This window comes from Trichosurus vulpecula, chromosome 9 (assembly GCF_011100635.1).
Source record: "Trichosurus vulpecula isolate mTriVul1 chromosome 9, mTriVul1.pri, whole genome shotgun sequence".
Lineage (NCBI taxonomy): Eukaryota > Metazoa > Chordata > Mammalia > Diprotodontia > Phalangeridae > Trichosurus > Trichosurus vulpecula.
The window spans coordinates 124,204,314-124,222,075 of record NC_050581.1 but is presented as its reverse complement, the minus strand read 5'-3'; positions in this window follow the sequence as shown (position 1 = coordinate 124,222,075).

Sequence of the window (17,762 nt, the reverse complement as noted above, 5' to 3'; positions counted from 1 at the left end):
AGAGAAGTGGGGAGAAGAAAAGTGGGAAGGACAGCTGGCACTTTAAATTTCCCGTACATCCATCTTATCTAGTTATCCAACTGTCTGGTTAGAAGCACAGAGCATTCGCACTGAGCAGTTTAGAGAGCTAGAGGGGAAAGCAAGGACCAGGTGGATTTTTTGAGGAAGTGGAGTAGGTAGCTGTCTACTTAGGTGGCATTTTGAAGGTACAGAGGTTTCCCCTCTCTACCCCTTATCTACCCCACAGCCTTTTAGTCTACTGTTAGAGATTCATTCCTTTGTTCCTTTTTGTCCTAGATTCATAGAATGTCAGAATTGAGAAAGCCCTTACAAGTCATGTAGTATGATCCCCTTTGGAAGAAACTGAAGCCTAAGAGGAAGAACCACACGGCAAGCCAGTGGTAGAGTCTTTACAAGAAACCAGCTCTAACATGGGGTTTGCAGCCCCATGTTATTTTTACCACCACGTTCAGGGATAAATCAAGGTCTTTTTAGGCCCCAGGAACTTTCATTTCAGAGACCTTTTGATGAAGCCATCTTTAGCGTGTGTGTAAACATACATACATATACATATGTACGAATGTATACTCACATTCAATTATATACATACATATATAACACGTATATATACACACATATATGCACACACATACACACACATATATCTCTCTCCACTGTGTGTGTGTGTGTGTGTATGAGAGAGACAGAGACAGTAACAGAGGGAAAAGCATGACATTGTATGACTCTATATTTGTTCTATGTTTTTATTAGAGAAACAGAGGTAGAGAGAAAAAAGAGACAGATCTGAAAGGAAGCATGGAGTAGTGAATAGAATGCCTGCCTTGGAGCCAGGAAGATCTGAGTTCAAATCCTGCCTCTGAGACCCCTAGCTATGTGATCTCCTGGTGCCCCAATGAGATGCTAAGACTTTAAATTGGAGAATGCTTACCTGCATTTGGTAAAAGGAGTTTTCTCACCCAAAGTTCCAAATGCCCATGAAATCACAGATTTAGACAAAATGTGTGCACATATACAATATGTTTTAAAAGTAAATCATTGTTCATTAGAAAATAAATTTAGAGCTGGAAGAGACACTCTCAGAGGTCATCTGATCTAATGTCACCATTTCACAGATGAGGAAACTGGACTTGTCCAAGGTCACACAGGCAGTCAATAGCAAAGCTAGGGATTGAATCTCATTCTAATTTTACCACTTTTAAAAAAAAAAAAAACATGGTCAAACAGCATTTATTTTCTGTAAGGTTTAAGGCCTACTGTCTGCTGTGTCCATTGGATAATACCACCATTATTGAGGTTTCTCTCAGCTAATTCTTTAGTTAAGTAACCTCTTGTCAGGGATTAGCTAAACACAAATGCTTCCCAGGTCCTAGCATGGGAAAGAGACACACGGTGGTGTCAAACAGGAAAATAATTTACTCAATGTCTACTATATAGAAGGTGCCTAATAACTGTTTGTTGATGATGGTGATGGTGATGATACTCTTTTCTTCTTTCTGGAAAGGAGAAAAACTTCAGAGAGGCTTGGGATCAAGCCTTTTGGCATTCAATCAGAATCAATTAGAATTGCTAAAAGGATAGAAAAGCAAGAATAGTTCAACCGCAACATTCTACTAATTCGACTGACATTCTTCTAATATTTGGGACACGTCCTCTCACCAAAGCACACAACGTCTAAAGGGGAGAGTGGGTGCAAACTTACAGAACCACAGCATGGAGGTACATGAGCAGAGAACAAATGGGGACAAATCACAAAGGCTGGGCAATCACGTATGACTCCATTTCTGGGTTGCTGAGGCAGTGTTAGGCTTCTTTCACAAGCAGAGCTCTCAGCCTAAGGACTGCAAAGCTTTTCCACATCTGCTTCCTTGTCTAGTCTCCAAGGGATCATGACTTCTCAGGCGGTCCATGGAAAGACAAGGAAAGGTAAAGGAAGAACCTTTCTCTTCCAATCAGCTCTGATGAGCCACAGTGATATTTCCCCCCATCTTCTCTTCTGAGTAGCACAGGGCAGCTTCCGAGGTCTTTGTGAGACCTAGCTTTGAGGATTCTTCTCATACCCACTCAGAGATTTTGTCTTGTCTCTTGGAGGTCTACTCCTGACCAACCTACTATTCTAAAGCAAGGTCTGTTGTGTAAAATGACTCACCGCTGTCTTAGAATGAGAAACCAAAGTCCTCATTTCTGCCTGCCAAACCACAAACAGACAATATACAATTGTCCCATAGTCACCAGTAGCTGTAGTTGTCAGGGTTTTCCAGCGTTCAACCTCAAAACCCTCATATCAGGAATATGCAAATCAGATTCTGGGAAACGCTAAACTTTGGTTATGCTTATTCTGAGCCCCTATTCTCTGTGGAGTTGCTTTCTGAGTGATTCTAACAAAGCGCTCTTCTTTTTCTGTCCTTTGCTATTGGCAAAATCAAAGATACAACCTTACAAAGAAAAACATGGGAAAGCTTGTATTAAGTGATACCAACTGAAAGAAACAGAATTAGTTGGTCAGCCAACAGTCATTTATTAAGTGCTTATTGTGTACCAGACACTGTGCTAATGGTAGAGAATTCAACCAGGCAGAAAGACAGTCCCTGCTTTCAAAGAGTTTATATACTTGGCCTTGGTGCCCCACCTTATAGGAGCCAACTAATCAGAGGGCAAGACAATACAACAGAGGATACCTCCAATGTGTGAATTCCAGTGGTGGGAATGAGGTTTCCAGATGAAGAGCTGGGGCATTGTAGAGAAGGTCCAGAGTGAAGCTTGGAGAGGAAAATATACCTGCCATAGAGAGACTTCACTACAAAGAAACAACGACAAATAGGAAAATAATTTACACAATGACTACATCAACTCAAGCAGAAAGAACAATAAAATAACCAAGACAGAACTTCAAAGTTTTTATTGCCAAACTTGGCCCCAAAGTAGACGTGTAATGAAACGCCTTCCTTCCTTTTATTTACAGAGATGAAGGTCTAGCAATATTGCATATCATGTCATATTTGGCTGATGTATTGGTTGGTTTTACTAACTTTGTGCTACTCCTTTTTAATTCTTTTTATAAGGGATGGCCCCCTAAGAGAAAGATATATTGAACACAACAATTTACAGTTTCTTACACAAATGTTTTTCTCCCCTTTTTGTATGTTTACGTGTTTGTGTTTGTTGGTCATTGTTTAGTTCACAATAAAATGGGGAGAAAAACTTGGGATATGTAGATTATGTAAAAACAAGATATACCAATAACTTTTTTTTAAAAAAAGAATCATTCTCCAAATTAAGGAGACTGAGGTTTAAAGAGAGAAAAATGCTCATACCTATTAGATTGACTAATAGGACAGAAAAGGTAAATGACAAATGATGGAAGGATTGTGGGGAAAATGAGACATTAATACATTGTTGGCAGAGTTGTGACCTGATTCAACCATTCTGTAGAACAATTTGGAACTAAGCCCAAGGGGCTATAAAACTATGCATACCCTTTGACCTAGCAATACCACTACTAGATCTGTATCCCAAAAGAGATTAAAAAAACAAAAAGGAAAAGGACCTATATGTACAAAAATATCTAAAGCAGCTCTTTTCTAGGGGCAGAGAATTGGAAATTGAGGGGATGCTCATCAATAGGGGAATGGATGAACAAGTTGTGATATGTGATTTTTAGGGAATACTATTGTACTATAAGAAATGGCGAGCAGGATGCTCTCAGAAAAACCTGGAAAGACTTGCATGGGCTAATGCAAAGTGAAATGTACTGCAGATTGAAGGATGCTATTTCATCCTTTTTTGTTGTTTTTTCCTTTCTCTTGGTTTTCCCCTTTTGTTCTGATTCTTTTTTCACAGCATGACTAATATGGAAATATGTTTAATATGATTATACATGTATAACATGTATAATTTGCTTTCCATCTTGGAGAGGGGAGGGGGAGAGAGAAGAAAATTTGGAACTCAAAATCTTATAAAAGTGAAACTTTCTTTACATGTAATTAAAAAAACCCAAAATACTGTTAAAATATATTTAAAAGAAGAAGAAGTGCCTTGCCCATGGGCCTAGTGGTACACATCAGACTTGGGATCTGGGCTCAAATCTGCTGATCCAAGCTTGAGGCTATTTCCATTACACTGTCCCCTCGATGCCCAGTACAAAGTCCCTTTCCTAGGGCTGTCAACAAACAGTGTAACTATGTGTGTCCTTCGAAGGAAAACAAGGCTAGGTTAGCTCGACCTTCCCATCCCCCAGTCATTACCTAAAACCTGTAAGTCCTAGTCAAAAGTGAATGCATACATCACCAGAGGAAACACCTGGCTGGCCGGCTTGATCCATTTCATTCTGTAGATGATACATCATCCATCCCTGGGAACACAAAGCTATTCATTATTCACAGAGAGCTTCAAATTCCTGTGTCCAGAACCCTGAAGCCTGTCTGCTGCCTGTGAAAACTGAATCATTAAATCCTATTTTTCTTATTAACTGGAGCCCTCATCATCCTACTCATGCAGATAGATTTCCTTGCCCTATCCCACCCCTTTCACAGTCACATAGTGGCATTGTGTCCCCCACAACTTGTTCCATAGAGCTTCCCTCAGTGACATTTCCTCCCAAGAAATTCTTAACCCCCCCCCCCAAATGTCAGAACAACTAGAGAGCTCGGAGACCATCCAATCCAGCTCATTCGTTGCACAGAGTGGGGAAGCTGAATACCAGAAATGTGACATTGGTGAACGTAGGTTTCCATGTTGTAGCTATTCCCATTTCATGACTCCCTTCCCCAACCAAGGTTTGTTCAAGCAGGTCTGTACAATCCCTTCCCCCTCCCACCTTCCTCTAATCCCGCATCAGCACAAAACAGGTAGTGCCAAAAGGACTGTTTCCTAGATTTAGAGCGGGAAGATGGCTTAGAGACCACCTGCTCCTTTCTCATTTTAAAGAGGAAGAAGACACTGCAACAGAGAAGTGAAAAGATTTGCCCAAGGGCACATAGCTAATGTCAGAACAGAATTTGAATGCAGCTACTATCATTCCAAAGCCGAGGCTCCTTCTGCTCTCTCTTACTGGTGAACTCCTAGATTTTATTCTATTATAGGGAGGGAGGAGGGAGAGGAAAACGCAAAGGCAATGGTGTTAGGAGTTGCTGCCTTTTGAAGATGCATTAGAAGTAAAGATCTCAGGATAAGACATAAGTAGCAGAGTACAGTGAAAAGAGCTCTGGAAGCAAGTCAGAGAGCCTTGGCTTGAATCCCAGCCCTCTTACCTGCTCCCTGTGTGGCTCTGGGCAAGCCATTTACATTTTCTGGGCCTTCAGGCTCTTATCATGCAAAAAAAAAACCGGGGGGGGGGGGGGGGTAGGGAGGGAGGCGTTGGTATCTTCTAGCTCTAAATCTAAGATTCCACAATTTGAAATTTTAATTTGAAAAAATCTGTTTACATGATATTTTTTTTCAGGAACATAGCTATTGGACAAGGGAAGGCCCACGTAAACTTTTTCCTGATGTCACTGCTATGTAGAAATCGAATCCCTGACTCATCACTGATGCACTGATCGTTGGAGGATGCCCAGCCTGGCCAGCTGGGTCGGCTGGAGCCCAGTGTTTGGACTGTTTGCCCAGAGCAGGTAATTGTAACATTTATATTAATTAGAGAGATTAAACTGTCCCTTAGCTATAAAAGCATCAAACAAACATATTAAAATGTCCTCATTAAAGTTTTATGGAATCATATCAATCCAAACAGCGTATAAGGCACGGTGGGGAGAAAAAAAAGAGGGAAACAGAGACACAAACCCCGCCCCCCCCTCTCTCTGCCTCTGTCTTTCTTCCTCTGTCTCTTTTTCTCTCTCTCACTGTCTCTTGTCTCTGTCTCTCCCTCTGACTCTGTCTCTGTCTGTCTCCCTCCCTCTCTGTTTCTCTGTGTACCTGTCTCTCTCTCTCTTTTACACACACACACACACACACACACACACACACACACACACTATCGCCCTGGCCAGAGGGCGGAGGGACAGATAGATAGTCAGGGGCTCTGGGATCCTAGATAAGCAGAGAAATGGAAGGCTGTTTCAAACCAATGCAACCAGGCTAGAATTCTAGCTTTGCTTCTTAATAGCTGTGTGACCTTGGGGAAATCCCTTCATGTCCCTGAACCTTTGTTTCCCCATCTATAAAATGGTCATAATTATATTTACACTCCTCTCCTCACACAACTGTTGTGAGAAAGGTGCTTTGTTTAAGAGCTAAAGAAATGTGAGCAGATATTATTATTACCTTCTGACTCTCTGCTTAAACCCAGGCAGGTCCTAATCCCCCACTGTGTGAAAAGCACCAGCCAGCCCTCTTGCCCTAAAGACTTTCCTTCTTCTCAACAAAAATAACTATAAATTTATCTCCATAAAGCCTTCCCAGACCAATCCTGGCCAACTACGGTCACACCAACTATATACTTGGGCAGAAATCTCTAGACAGTGGGAATTAGTTATGTATTCACAATATGGCTGGAATCATTGGTAGTTTCCTCTGTGTCTTTGTGTTCCATCTACCCACTAAGTGTAAGCTTTCCCAAGGCTCAGGGCTGGCCTCTTTTCATAAATACCTCCCACACTAAAGCTTGAGTTAAGAAAGTGCTCAAAGGGGCTCTACCATAGTAATGCCCTCCCAACTGGTCTCTTTGTTTCCGTACTCTCCTCTCTCAAATTGTCCAACTAAATGCTTTACACAGAAAACAAAATAATCTCGCTAATGCACAGGTTTAACTGTGCTGCTCCTCGGCTCAAAAATCTTGAGTTTCCCCCATGACCTCTGGTCTAAAATACAAACTTCTTTGCTTTATTATTTTCCACCCTACTTTTCCACATTGCTTCTCTTCTAACCACATTGGACTACTAACTATTCCTTTACCTAATTTGATTTTCACCTACTTCCATTCATTTGCATGGGCCATCCCACATACTTACAATACACTCCTTCCTCATCTTTATCTATTGAAATCCTTTTCTCAAGGATGTATATGTGGAAAAAATTTTATAGAAGTTTTTTTGTGGTAATAAAGAATTGAAGATTGAGGGGGAATGTTCATCAACTGGGAAATGGCTGAATAAGTCATGGCATATGATTGTGATGGAATACTATTGTGCTATAAGAAATGATGAGCAAGAAGGTCTCAGAAAAACCTAGGAAGGCTTATATGAACTGATACAAAGTGAAATGAGCAGAACCAGAACTTTGTACACAGTAACAGCAATATTGTACAATGATCAGCCATGAAAGACTTAGCTACTTTGATCGATACAATGATGCAAGACAATATCAAAGGACCCATGGTGAAAAAATGCTATCCACCTCCAGAGAGAGAGCCAATAAAGTGAGTGCAGATTGAAGTATAATTTTTTTCACTTTATTTTTTTTTTGCCTTTTTGTTGCAACATGGCTAATAGGAAATATATTTTGCATGATTTCACATGTATAAATGATATATTGCTTGCCTTCTCAATGAGTGGGGGAGGGTGGTGTAGATAAAATTTCTCTTTTTTGGCTATCTTTTTTTAAAAACATCATAAACATTCCCCCCACACACCCTTTCCACATTTCCAGAGAACCATCCTCTATGACAAATTTAAAAATAAAAAGAATTAGAGAGGAAAAAGTAATTCAGCAAATCTGATTAATTATGTAAAAAATCTGATATTATATGCAATGTTCACATGCCTGGGTCCCATACCTGGTGCCAATAGGATTTCAAAGCAGAAAGTCACTAGGTCTTGGTGGAGCAAGAAATTCAAGTTGAGAAGAAAGTCTTAAGAAGGTGGACAGTCCCCTGCAACCCAGGCAGGTAAAGTACAAAGGTTTCTATATTCAGGCATAATTTAAAGCCTTGCACTGGAGACAGGGCATGTGCCTGGAGAGTACATAAATCCTGTATCTCAGGAAGCTCAAGGCTTCTCTGACCTGGAGGGATCCTCACCTCTCAGCAGGCTATGGAGATCCTCAGACTTGGGTACATCTGAGTGAAGAAGTAAGGTGGGGATCCCAGTGATCCGTATCATTACATATCCTTGGTCTGTGTTTGCCAACTCTATCACGGCAGGCTGAATAAATTCACTTGATAGAAGCTACTTGTGTTCTCTTGGTCATTTATGGTCCATAGCATCCTAACAACAAGCACCAAGGTGTCTGTCTATGCCCACTCTAGGGCGATGCCATACAGAATTCCAAAGTGCCCCTGGAAGTTCCCCAAATCCATTTGGGGGAATTTCAGGGTCATTCCTTACATCAAAAAACTCCCCCACAAAGCCCTGTCTCCTGGTAAATTCATCACCTTGATTAGGAAGTGCCTTTGATCAATCTTCTATCTTGTTATTATGATATTTATTTAGTACCTTAGTTTGTAAAGTGCTTTACATACATTATCTCATGGGAGCTCTACCATGACCCTAGGAGGTGGAACAGGGGGTACCTAGGAAGGAGGCATCATCGCCCCCATTTTCCAAATGAGGAAACCAAAGGTCAGAGGTGTTAAGTGACTTGATCTTGCTCCTGTAGCTAATGAGCGTCAGTAGGACCTGGGATCAAGTCAGTCCTCTGACACATTGTGGCTGTGGAGCACTCATCTTCTTTATTTCAGGTCTACTCTGCCAGGATACCTCTCAGAGGACCTACCTTAAAGCGATGTCGTGAGGGTCAGTTGAAATAAAGTGCTTTATAAAGGTTAAAGTGACATAGAAGAATCAGCTACATTCGTGTATATTTGTCGGGTGAGGTTTCGTGCTCTGCTAGATGTTAGACAGAGGGATAATAAAAATATATTAATATATAATGATGACAATAATAATTAGCATTTATGTAACAAGTAGAGCTAGGCACAGATGTAATAATTAGAATAAGTAGCATTTACATAATTAAGGTTTGTGAAGTGCTTTACAAATATTATCCCATTTTATCCTCCAAACAACCTTGGGAGGTGGTAGTAGTAGTAGTAGTAGTAGTATTTCCATTTTACAGATGAGGAGACTGAAGCAGACAGCAGTTAAGTGACTTGCTCCGGGTCACACAGCCTATTCGGTGTCAGGGGCTAGATTTGAACTCAGGTCCAGCACTCTATCCACTACACCATCTAACTGCATGGGGTAAACATAATATGTTCCTCCTCCTCAACTCTGCCTCCTGACAAAACCCCAGGATAAAGCCATATTCACCCCATGCTAGTTACATCACCACCCTTCCTGCTATCTCTGCCCTTCACCTCGGAGTCTTCCAGAGGTGAAGGGCACAGTGGCCCTATGGGACTGTCTGGGGCTATGGGCCACCCTTTTCTCAGTATGACAGCAGCCGAATTGTCCTGATTGTCCTCCTCCCTGCCCTTCCTCCCCCACCCAGATGGATGGTCTTCTGTACACCATCCTTTGTCTGATCCCAAGTGAATTTGTCTCAACAGCTAACTACAGCGTTGATGCTCTACGCTGAGGAGGCAAAGGTTTACAGGCCAAGGCCACAGGTTCCCCACCCTTGGTTTAGACCATCGCTGCCTCCAGGGACCTCCCAGCTTCTTTGAGGAGATAAGACATATACTCATATGCTTAGAACACAAAACCCAAATCAAAGTGTTATGGAAGTTCCAACAAAGGGATCCTGTAGAGAGTAAAGATCTCCATGAGTGTCTGCTCCAACCTCAATGCCTCTTGGACTATAAGTATAAAAGAAGCACGTCCATTGAGAGATTCAGATTGTCCAATAAGAGGGTGGGGGTAAAATATTAGGAGTAAGAGTTGGAGATTCTATAGTATAGCCATTTGCTATCGCTTACCTGGATTCATCAAAGCTCTTGCTGAAGTAGGGAGCATGGCAGACAGATATCTGGTTTCTAAGCTAAGAGGACCTGGGATCAAGTCAGTCCTCTGACACATTCTGGTTGTGGGACACTCAGCAAGTCTTGTAACCTCTTAGTGCTCTAGGCCAGGGCTGAAATTTTTCCCATTTGCAGATCCTTCTTGCCCGAGAAATTTTTACACAACCGGGGGTATATAGGTATATAAAATAGGTATACAAATCAAACACTTAGTGATAATAAATCATAAAAAATTTATTTTAAAACAATTCTTTGGTATACACATAATTTTACCATTTATTAAAGACAAAAGCAAACTTGCATATTAATGAGATGGATGTGCTTATTTATTTTTACATAAAGAATTAAATCTTGGTGGAATATTTGATACTGCAGGATGTAGAGCATCTTCAATGATATTCTGATTTTATAATCATCAATGCTGAGAACACCATTTCGCATAAATACATAGTACAAAATGGCAGAAGCATGTTTAGGACCATTTCAGAAATTGTTGGAAATTCTGCCCTAATCCCAAGCCAATTCATTTAACGATTTTGTATGTATAGTAAAAACACTGCAATACATAACATATAATAATCTTGAATCTGAGCGGAAGTGTTTCTGGCAGTGTTTGTTGGTGTTGCATGGAGTGACGGCATGCCCAGTGCAAAGTGCACATGCTGTGTGTTCAGAACCAAGGCTGCAGCAAACTCACTTGATGCAACACGGGCAAGCGCTGCCAGAAATACCTTGGTTTCATTGCCGTTTGATTTTTAATTAATTTTTGGTCGTCGCACATGCAAAAACCTTTTACTGTTGCCAAATTTTTTGTGACCCCCACATTCAGTTAGACCCCATATGGAGTCTTGACCCACAGTTTAAGAAGCACTGCTCAAGGCAACGGTCTAAGATAGGGGTTCTCAACTGTTTTGTGTTTATGTAACAGACTCCTTTCATAGTCTGATGAAGCAGTACCTAGGTGGCCCTAGGGAGAAACAAAGACTTGGAGCCCAGAGTGAGGAAAACCTGAGTTCAAATGGAGCCTCATACCCTTACTAGCTATGTAACCCTGAGCAAGTCACTGAACCTCTGCCTCATTTTCCTTATCTGTATAATGGAGATAATGGTAGCGCCTATTTCCCAGGGTTGTTGTGAGGATCAATTGAGATAGTATTTGTAAAGCCTTATATAAATGTTAGCTATATTATTAAGCCTGTGGGGCTCTTCTCAGAATGGTGTTTTTAAATGTATAAAATACAAAAGATTGCAAAGAAAACAAAGTATTTTGAAATATTCACCATAATATTTAAAAACAAACAAAATCAAAGACTCCAGGAGATCTATTTCATTGTAGTGGTGGGGGGTGGCACAGTCTGTGGATGCAGGTTAAGAACCTCTGCTCTAAGATTCTAGGCTCCAGAGAAAGTGCTGACTTGCATTGGTAGAGGCGGGGTTTCCTCACCTACAAGTTATTGTATCAATGAAATCATGGGTTTCGTCCCCATCCCTTTGGAAAAGCATCTCATGTTATTCTTGGGGAGGAAATGGAGAGATACGGATTAGATGACAATACAATGACAATGATTTAGAAGTTTTGATGGGGGAATCAGAGAGTGGCCATGAATGGTCAGTGTTAGCACAGCAGGAGATGTCCATTTGAATACCTAAAGAATCTGTGCTTGGCCTCATCCCGTTTAACATTTTTAATCAATGACTTAGATAAAACCAAGAGATATAATATGCATTAAGTTTGCAGATGACACCAAGCTGGGTGGGATTGCTAACACTGCTGGATGGTAGATGTCGAGGATCTTGACAGCCAAGGCCAGAGGTGTCAGGCAAACAGCCTGCAACACTCCCAAGTAATGCAGTAACTGGGAAATATTTAACAAAATAAATAAAAACACAATGAAACACAGATAATACCGCATTTTAAAAGTAAGTCAATATGCAGCCCACAGGGTTCCTTATGTACAGTTTAGTGGCTCCCCTTTCTAACTGAGTTTGACACTATTGGGCTAGAGCATTGGGCTAAACCTAATAAGATGAAACTTAATAGGGAAAAGTGTATAAAGTCTTGTGCTTGGGTAAAATTAAAAATTAACTTCACAAGTACAAGATAGAGGAGGCATGCCTAGATCACAGTTTGTCTGAAAAGGAGCTCGGAGTTCTTTGGGCTGAAAGCTCAGTAGGAGCCAGCAGGGTGGCACAGTAGCCAAAAAGCTAATGCAATATTGGGCTGCATTAAGAGAGATGGAGCTTCCAGGAAAAAGGTGAGGTCCCCCTTCGCACTGTGCCCTTGTCACAGTTCATTGGGAGAACTGTGTTCAGTTCTGGGTGCTGCAGTTTAAGAAGGATATTGGTAAGCTGGAAAGTGCCCAGGGGAGGGTAACAGGGGTGGTGAAGGCCCTTGGAAACTATGTCCTCCAAGTATTAGCTGAAGAAAAAGGGTAGTTTAAGAAGAATAATAGTTAGCATTTCTATAGTGCCTACTATGTGCCAGGCCCTTCTAAACATTTTATAAATAGTATCTCATTTGATCCTTGCAACAGCCCTAGGAAGTAGGTGCTATACATTATTCCTATTTTACAGTAGGAGGAACTGAGGTAAACAGAGGTGAAGTGACTTACCCAGGGTCACACAGCTAGTAAGTTTCCAAGGCCAGATTTGAACTCAGGTCTTCCTAACTCCAGGCCTAGTGCTCTCCATCTACTGTACTACCTAACTGCCTAGTTAAGACTTGAGAAGACTCAGGGGGGACTTGAGAGTCATCCTCAAGTACTCGAAGGAGGGATCATATTTATTCTATTTGGCCCCAGAGGGCAAAACTAGGAGTAATGAGTGGAAGTTATAAAGAGAAAATTTAGGCTATATGTCAGAAATACCTTCCTGACAACTATAACGATCAAAAGTGGCAGGGGTTACTGGGGCAGCGGCCCCAGAGTACACAGAGAATCAGGTCTGTTCAGGAAAACCTGAGTCCAAATTTGACCTCAGATACTTACTATCTGTGTGACCCTGGGCAAGTCACTTAACCCCCCTTTGCCTTGGCTTCCTCCTCTGTAAAATGGGGATAATGATTGCACCTACTTCCCAGGGTTGTTGTGAGGATCGAATGTGATCATAATTGTGAGGGGCTTAGCACAGTGCCTGATGTGTAGCAAGAGTTATATATAAATGCTACCTGCTACTACTGCTACTACTATTACTATCTCAGGAAGGGATTGGTGCCCCTCCCTGGGGGTCTTCTCTATTGGATATGGTAAGGCCTTCTTTGGTGTTTAAGGTTGTACTAAATGGCCCCAGAGGCCCTTTCTAATTCTCAAATTCTGTGAAAGTTATAGTCCTCTAAATTTTGAGAGGACCCCGCAGCTAAGTCATTAGCAGAACTGGGATTTGGATGTTGATTTTTATGTTAAATCCAGCATTCTTTCTATGTTAGCATGTGACCGGCTTCCCTGAACTTGCCTCATAATGAATGCTTTTGGGATTTCATTCATGAAAGCCCCCGAGGCTGTGGTCCAAGATTGAACCTCCTCATCCCAAATTCTGTTCTATAGTCAATATGAGGTAGACGTGACAGATCTGGGAGGACCTTTACAGTTTCCATTGCTGGAACCTGACCTGAAGTCAGGAAGATAGGATGAGCTGTATGACCCTGGATGGTCATTTAAGCTCTCCTAGCCTCATAAGGTTGTCATGAGGATCAAATGAGATAATATGCATAATCACTTTGTAGACCTTAAAATGCTCTATGAATGTTAGTTATTAATTATTCTATGGATTAGTTCATATTTTGCACTCTTACATTCATTTCTGGGCCTTTGCCATATAGGGCTGAAATCTACAGCCTAGTATATATACATACACACACACGCACACACACACATGCACACATACACATATATGCGCCAGTTCCCAGGGATATCACCCAGAGTAAAACCCATCACTCATACCACTTAGAAGAGGGAGCCATTCCCTGGGGTCCAACCATGAGGTAACTGTCTGATAAAAGTCCTCCTTGGTGTTTACATAGCATCTCATTTTCCAAACTGTTTTCAAGCTCTTAACTCATTTGATGGGGCAGGAGAAAGAAAAAGTGTTGAGGTATTGCAAGATATGGATTCTAATCTTGTCTCTGCCCCATAATAGCTATATAAATTTAGGTAAGTCTTTTCCTCTCTTGGACTCTCAATCCCTTATCTGTGAAGGGAGGAGGGAGATAAAACACCACCTTTGCCTACCTAGGGGCCCATCTCACTGTTTCTCCTTCTTCAGAATCCCCATTTCAGACTGCGATCTGGAAAACATGGAGATCAGGGAAGGATCTCAATTAATTAAAAATAATGAGTTGAATATTTATTCTGGATCCTATGGGGGGAGTATCCTGGCCCTGGTAGATGAGTTGAAATTAATTAGTGGTGTGACAGCCCCTATCCATCACACTGAACCATCCTAAGGCCTACCCACAAAGTAGAATGCTCAGTGATCTCCAGTCTCTACCTCCTGATCTGGTCCCAGGAACCAAGACTGAGCAATTCTCCAGTGGGGCCCTGTGGAGGACATGACAAGGGGGGACTATGACAAAAGATAGATTCTCTGGTAGTGGTGGCAGTGTGTGTTACTGGTTTTATATTTCATTTAAAGGAAGAAGGAATGGTCCAGGGCTACCTCAGCCAGCCATGTTTGAAGGCATCCCAAGAAGGTAGCAATGCAGATATCCACCAAGCTCTTATGACCTCCCTTCCTTAGGTTCAAGATCCTAGATGTAGGCACCACAGAAGCCATATAGTCTGACTCCCTCTTTTTGCAGATAAAGAAACAAAGACCTAGTGACTTGTCCAAGGTCACATAGGTAGTAAACATCCTCTGATTCCAGAGTCGGTGGTCTTTTCACCACACCTCATTGCCTTCTTTGGGGCAGAGTCAACCAGAGGAGCCATAGAAAAGAGTTGGAAGTCAGGAGACTTGGGTTCTACTCCTATTTCCCCTAATCATGTCCCTTCTCCTTTCTGGATTGCAGTTTTCAAACTTGCACTTGGAGTAGATGTTCCCAAGGGCCCTTCCATCTCTGTGAATCTGTGGTTGTGTGAGCCTCCATCCTGACTTATATCTGTACAGCTCAGTGGGCAGGCACTAATAATTAGGTGGGATTTCCCAGTGGTGTAGCCAGAGCCCATGATTAGCTTTGAATCTTCTTGTGGTTGGAACATTTGACCTGAACAATCTTTGTGGTTCTTTTCCTGGCACAGGGGGCCACCTACACTTCAAGTCTATGGAGAAAAGACAGAATCATCTCTCTCTAAGTGAAGGAGGAAGACTAGCCTCCCCTAGATCCTCTTTGCGGACAAAAACAGCTCCTCTGGGAGATCTCTATTCAGCAACTCTTTAGTGGAGGAGGGGTTGCTGTTCAGAGGGAGGGAAGGGAATTTCTCCATGAAACCTTGAATTTTCTGTGTTTCAGAGCTTTAGTCAGAGCGGTCCTCCTTGGCCTTCAGACTTCATTCTATCCTCAGCTTCCTAGCCAGCTAGGGAAGAACCCTTGGCCTACCTGACTCCTGCCCATCTGGGATGTCCCACTGTAGGGGTAGAAGAGCGAAATATGAGTATCTCCTTTTAAAGGAATGAGGAAGATGAGCTACCTGTTTGTGTTGTCTCTAAACTGATGGATATCTGCTGTTTCCCTTGCTCACTTGGGCATTAGGGCTTAAGGGAGGGGTTGAAGCCAGGGGACCTTGCATTCAGGAGTCCTAGGTTCTAGATCTGGCCTGGCACTATGGGACAGTTTCTACATCTGGGAATCATAGAATTTGGGAGCTGGAAAGGACCTTGAAGATCAGCTGGGATCCTACGAAATAATGGATGCAAACAGCTTTGTAGAAAAATAAAGAGCTATACCGGCTGATTTCAGCTAATGGTTCAAGTAGTGACTTAAAGATGCATTTAGATTCTCAGAAAAAGGCTCTGGGCAAAAGATGGCACAGCAATAATCAACTACGGTCACATTTGCCCTGGGCTTTTGTTTGCACTTTCATATTCCTTCTATTATCTCCTGCTCCTCACAAGCTGGGGGGGGGGGGGGGGAGTGAGGGAGGGGGAGGGAGGGGAGGGGGAGGGAAAGAGGAGGAGGGTGTGAATATTTAACAACCAGATCTTTGCCTCAGTCTTGGTCTCCTTCCTACTCTCCCCTTGGCCATCAGAGGACCTTGCAAGCTTTAAAGGACCCAGAGGAGTTCAGATTTCCCATCTTCCCACTGATATCCTAACTGTCCCAGGAACCGCTGACAACAGATGCCAAGGATAAACTAGATGCAGATTCAACACTCTTCAAAGAGCCCAGGGTAAAAACTATCCCATACTTAAGGGGAACATTTTGAGGAGTCAAGCAAAAAGATTTCCGGGAGCTGTGTCACATCTTTATGCTATCTAGATTTGAACCCAACTTCCACTGGACTCTGTATTGTACTTGTGGGAAATGTTTTATACCAACTATATGTCTATTGCAAAACACCTCTTTTTAAAAGTTGATTAAGTGTGGCTGACTAATTGGCATCCCTTGATAATCACGGTGGGAAGCATACAGGTGGGGACTCATGAGCTATGGCATTACAAAGACACTCCAACCTCCTCAGAGATACCCCTAGAATGCTGAGAGGAAATGTGGCTGCTCTCTGGGGATCTAAGTGTGATAAGGAACTCTAAGGTGTGTGTGTGTGTGCTACCTAAGTAAATAAAATATATACAAAGTAAATGTGAATTAATTTGGGGTGGTAAAGAGAAGTAGAGAGGGTATCAAGAAAGCCTTCATGGAGGAAGTTGTGATTGCACTGATCTTTGATGGAAACCAGGAAGGGGGGGGGAGTGAATTCCAGGCTGGATTGACAGCCTGGGCCAAGGAGAGATTAGAGATGGAATATTGCATGAAAGGGATGGAAAGTAAGCCAGTCTCACTGAAACATAAAACAATAGAAAGTCTGGAAAGATTAAGTTGGAGCCTGATTGTAAAGAGCTTTAAAAACCAAAGGAGTATATATTTAATCCTAGATGGTGAAAGTGGATAGAATATGGGGCCTGGAGTCAGGAAGACTCAACTTTCTGAGTTCAAATCTGGCCTCAGACACTCTGTGATCCTGGGGAAGTCATTTAACCCTGTTTATCTCAGTTTCCTCATCTGTAAAACGAACTGGAGAAGGAAATGGCGAACCACTCAAGGTATCTTTGCCAAGAAAACCCCGAATGGACCACGAAGAGTCGGACATGAGTGAAAAATGACTGAGACAACAATTTAATTCTAGAGGGAAAGAGTGACTACTGATCGAGCACTTTTGTTTTAGTAATACCGCTTTCGCGGGTTATGAGGAAGATGGATTGGAGAGGGGAGAAACTTAAGGCTAAAATATCAATTAGGAGGCTATTGAAATAGCTTAAGTAAGAGGTGATAAAAGCCTCTACTAGAATAATAGTCTGTGAATAGAGAGAAAGTGTCAAATGCCATAGACTTGTAGAATCAACAATATTCAACACCTGATTGGATGGGGGTGGAGTGTGTGAAAAAAGCGTGAAGAGTTGAGAGTGATTGGGAGGATAAGGGTGGAGACCAAGGATGTCCTTGACAGACAGGTGGAATTTAGTAGGAGTGGGTTTTGGGAAAAGAGTAATGGGGTCTACTTTGGACACGTTAAGTTTGAAAGGACTATGGGATGTCTAAATGGAAGTGTCTAATACACAGTTGGTGACATAGGATGGGATGCTCAGGAGAGAGATTAGCACTGGATATATAGATATGAGAGTCATCTGAAATGAGGTGATAACTGAACCCATGAGTGCTAATGAGATCATAGAGAGAGTGTATAGAGAGAAGGTCCAGGACATAACTATAGAACGTATATCCAGACGTACGGAGTGGGACATGGATTACGAGCTAGCAAAG